Below are 5,000 nucleotides of genomic sequence, written 5' to 3'. Positions count from 1 at the left end.
ACAGTCTTTCTTTGGCAGTTTTGCTAGGTCCTTTTGTAGGATTAGGCCTATGTAAACTGAGACTCAATGTAATACAGGTATGCGATAGATCAATATCAATATTTATAATTAACTATGCTGTAAGTTTGTGATTTCACTGTAATAAGGCATTTTACAAATAGATTTAGTATATGGTATCCTTCTCAGTTTTGATATAAAAATGGGATTCTAATGTATAATTGTCTTTAGATCCGGCGTACCTTCGTACTTCATGTAGGCCTATATTATTCCCCCTTTCAAGTTCTGGTTCTAACCTTTGGATTCTGGTGGAAAACTCAACTTTGATCATATTTGCGATCTCAGACTAATTTTTTTCATAGGATTTATTTCTTTTAGTTTATTTCAGAAAATCGGTTGCGCTTATATATACCATATTTTTTGGACGCTTTAATTTCAAATCAATGGCCCATTTGGCCTTGTTCCATATGAATAGGGTTCATGTTCTGAATAATAATAATAATAATAATAATAATAATAATAATAATAATAATAATAATAATAATAATAATAATAATAATGCAGTAGTGTTTGCAGCCATAATAATTTTAGTGATTATGAATGACTGAAAGTTGACAATAGGGGTTTTGAGTGACTGAATATTCCCTAGAGCTTTAGTTAACAGATGATTTATGTCTCTGTAAGACTTAAATACACAAATAAACCTTTTAGACATGTAATTTTTCACCATTTCCCCTGCATTTCCTTACACATTTTTTTATAGAAATGCCTTAGAACGCGTTCTCACTAATTCTGGCTTTCGTAATATACCTTAGCAAGTCAGTTATCTCATATTTGAAAATGAAACGCATCTCCATTTGGAAGGGGAAATATAACGATTCGCTTAGTGTTAGTGAGTGAAAAAGGTGATACACTGTTAAAAACTTATTCGCAGTCTTCATCATTAAATAATGTTTTCAATGCAATATGTAGTAAATCTCTGGTAATGTCGTTTCCTTCACAAGGGAATTTGTTAAACTTCCCGAAACATTCGTTTTCAACATGTGACGTCAAATGGGCGGGAAATCACGTCGTGACGGATAACCTTGGTGTATGCGCGGATGAAACTAAATTTTAGTAACACGCATTTGCCATTCCTTTATTATAATCGACGATCCAAAAAGTGGCTCGCATGATAGCAATATATTGAACCTTACAATGGAAAGTTATTATATTGTCTAGTTGTCCTTGGGATCGAATGTCATAGCACAGGCCTAGTCATAAGGCCCATACATCGGTGTCATTAAACCTGACTCTTGCTGTGCAGAATGAAAAGTGAATAACGAGATGACTTTTCCATAACATTCAAATACCTTCACGTGTAATTCGTCAGTTTATTATGGAATGAGACAATTAATTTTATATAAAACGTGAACCGAGCATATTTTAACCAACGTTATCTCATAATTTTATTTGAGCTATTGCATATAATCATTTACAACTGTCATGTAAATTATCTTACCCGAAAAGGGGAAGACTTATGTAAGATATCTAAAAGCAAAGTAACAAAAAAAAGTAATTGCGTTAACTGTCTGCATTCCGTAACGGAAATGGTTGGGGGCGGGGGGGGGGGGCAGAGTGGAAAGGGAAGGGGAGGAGTGTTTATTAAAGATTCGTTTTAATGACATTCTTGACCTTAACACAACGCTTGTATTTTCTCTGGCCTTTCGTTTTCGGTTCTGACCTTTACTGTTTCGGCGAAAGTATTGGCTTTTCAAGAATCCGCTGAATGGTTCTAGCTACATAAACACACACAATTATATATACAGTAGGTGCTACTTTGGCTTGTTGCTTATGCGTCACCTACTCCGAGGTGCTAGTACTAAACACCGTGTGGTAAATGTAAAGTAGACGGCTGCACGAAGATATCGTTTATTAATATAATATAAAATTTGTCGACCACCCAATATAGAAATGGGTGTATGTAATACTTTGATCCCCGAGGGCTAGTACTAAACGCGGTGCCCCAAGGGTTTCATTTTTCAACTTGAACCTCTATGGATCCCTTTAGTACTAGTACTAATATTTTGCAACATTTATTGCCATATTTTCTCTTTACTGCTGAAGGAGGATATGTTCTTTGTTCGGTTTGTGTATGTCTGTTTGATAGCAGGATTAAGCACAAAGTCTTTATGTGTATTTGCACGAAAATTTGACCAGTAGAAGACCTTGTGGCCAGGCACAAGTGATTATCTTTTCGGAGAGGTCCGGTTCTGGAAAAAGGACCTCATCAGGGCTGTGATGCAGAGTTCGGCCTTGGTTGGTAAAAGATTACTTGGTCTTGGGGACCATCCCCACCACCCCCACCAACCAGTGCCTTGGAATGGTATTTTCCGAACCTCATTCCAAGGGGTCGTGGTCCGAACTCGGCCTCCGACTCCGAGTGGACCGAAAGGCCACTCCAGCAGTCCGTCAGACTCAGTCAAACAGTCACCCGCCAGACGCGGCGTAAGGTGGACGTGTTTGCTGTAGTCTCCGGTGGCTTGGTCCCTTGCGCGAGTGTTATGTCTGGAGCCGCAGAAATGGTAGGCAATGAGATAATCAGGGGAGGAAAAAGGCGTTAATTATTTTAATTATGTCGTAAGTGAGCGAGTTTGCACCTTAACATACTATAGTTTAATCCCGTTTCTTACTCGTAAACTGCATTTAGACTTCGTTAAATAGTGGGTATTGCTAGAAGAGTGTCGTAAGAGTTAAGTGATAGTAACTATTTTGCTGCGGGTGGCGTGAAAAAAAAAACTCGCAGTTGAAAATAACGAGTTAATATTATAAGAGTGCGCAAAGCCAAGCGGCGAACGGGGTCATATAATTCTGTCATTCGGCGAGGGAATGTTGTGAGAGCGGTAATAGCTAGCTGTAGTAGTAGTAAATAGCAGTAATAGTGAGTGGCCGATGATAGTAGCGATAGTACTCGTTCGTCCGTGGTGGTGGTAGTGTGGCCAGGCTTCTCAAGAGGAGGGGGAGGAAGAAGAAGGAGAACTTTCACTAATTGTTGACATGCAGTGTTTGATCACGTGACCTTCATTCACCACTCACTTAAATGCCCTGTGTGTTCTGATGCCCAGCTCTCGTCTCAATGCCCAAAAGTAGCCTAGCCTATGCCTTACCGCTTCTTTTTTGACACTGATGCCCATGGACGGAAATTCAGGGTAAGTGTTCACTTGCACTAACGGAGTTTATGGTAACAATTGTTATTTAATTGTAGGCCTAGACGTACCGAAGGGTTTATATTTTGTTGACGCTTTAAAATGTCAGTATTTAAACTGAGTGCTTATGGCGATTGGTGTCAGGAAGTCGTGTGTTACACAAATGTTATAGAGTTAACCTTCAACGAATATTTAAGCTTCATACTTGAGAACAAAGTTTTGGCATTTTTTCTGATACCAATACTGTAATACCACTAACGTATGGCAGATAGACAACTGAATTCAGTAAGTTACGTAAGATACAGTAGACCTAGCCATTCATTTGACCTGTTAAAAGTTCTCAAATAATCGTAATAGGGCTTGGTCTAATTTTGTTCATACCGGCTCTGTATTGCAAATTGAGAGGCTTTGGAATACACTAGGAAAATTCTTGAGGTGAGTTAATGCTCTCAAGGTTGAAAAATTTCTTATAAGAAAAGGTTAATTTTTTTTTATCGAGAAAGTTTTTTCCTTTTTGCCATTATTTAACACCATAAGAACAAAAGAAGTTTGAACAGAGGAAAGGTAAAAAAAATGTTGGCTTAAAAATAATGTTAACGCGATTGTTTGAAAATAGGAGAAAATTTTGAAGGCTTTGAGAAAGAAATGAGGTTGATTAAAAAAAAAAGTGTTTAAATATAGCAAAATAGTTTGAGTTTGATAAGAAAGTAAATTGTCTGAACTAGGAGAAAAATCTTGAGTTTGATTAAGAAAGCAAATTGTTTGAAAAAGGAGGAAAACGGCTTGAACAGACGAGATAAAAAGTTTAGAAAGCTAAGAAAAAAATCTGAGTTTGAAAAGAGAGAAATCAAACGCGCGTGTCCGAATTGAAAGCAGAATCATGGGTTTGAATGGAGTATGAAAACTTGATGAGACTGAGAAGCAAATAAAATGAAGATAGGTATGGTTTAAGCACAGAATTAGGAAGGGCTGGGTTTGATCAAAAGATAAAGAGGGCTGGGTTTGAAAGGAGAATAATTAAAATAGTGCGTTTGAACATGATAAGATAAGGTTGGGTTTGAACAGCGAACAAAATGGAACAATGTTTAATCACTAGGTAACAAAGGGATAGGTTGAAAATGTAAAAAGTGACAAGCTCGAGAGAGGGTTGAACAGGACTGTGTTAACTGAGGATAGGAAAGTAATTGGTTCAGGAAGAAGATAAAGAAGTCTATGAACAGAATTAAAGAAGGGTTTGAACAGAGGATAATAAAAGGACTTGATTTGAACAGAGGAGAAGAAAGGGCTGGGCTTGAACAAAATATTTATAAAAACAGGATGAGTTTCAAGAGTTAATAAAACAAAGGGTTGGATCCGACCACAAGAGAGAGAGAGAGAGAGAGAGAGAGAGAGAGAGAGAGAGAGAGAGAGAGAAATTTTCCTCTTGGACAGAGCGCAGTATAAGATTAGTATTGAATCTGAACACTTTATAATTAGCGAATTATAGTGTTGGGTTTCAACGCAGGATAATACGAGTATTTATCTGATCAAAGGTTAAAATAAGGAATTGACTTTGCACCGATGAGAAAAGGGGTATGGTCTAAAAAAAAAAAAAAAATGTGATCAGTCTCAAATAGCCTAAGCGAGAAACACAAATGGTTGCTTTTGATAAAAAAAAATTGATTGGATTGTAAGAGTGAAAAATAGTTTGGTTTGAGCAGATAAAATTAGATTACTTTTGAAAGACCAGGATAAAAATTCTACTTAGTTTTATTGGTCTAGAGAATGTGTGTGTGTGTGTATGGGTTGTTTGTGTATGGCTTTTGAACAAAGCGCGGA

At 37.1% G+C, this 5,000-nt stretch overlaps 1 protein-coding gene across 3 annotated transcripts in view; it reads left to right on the top strand.

Annotated features, from left to right (window-relative positions):
* The first annotated feature begins 2,464 nt into the window (after positions 1-2,464).
* LOC136834240 (uncharacterized) overlaps positions 2,465-5,000 on the top strand; it is a 205,292-nt gene continuing 202,756 nt past the window's right edge. Inside the window, exon 1 of one of the 3 annotated variants that reach the window (XM_067096583.1) lies at positions 2,465-3,185. The gene's annotated coding sequence lies outside the window, so the exon portion shown is untranslated. The remainder of the gene's footprint in view (positions 3,186-5,000) is intronic. The other 2 variants (XM_067096581.1, XM_067096582.1) reach the window with 2 other exon arrangements.

Source organism: Macrobrachium rosenbergii, chromosome 53, assembly GCF_040412425.1.
Source record: "Macrobrachium rosenbergii isolate ZJJX-2024 chromosome 53, ASM4041242v1, whole genome shotgun sequence".
Classification (NCBI taxonomy): domain Eukaryota; kingdom Metazoa; phylum Arthropoda; class Malacostraca; order Decapoda; family Palaemonidae; genus Macrobrachium; species Macrobrachium rosenbergii.
Note: the sequence above shows the minus strand (reverse complement) of the source record. Positions and strands in the feature narration are given on the sequence as shown.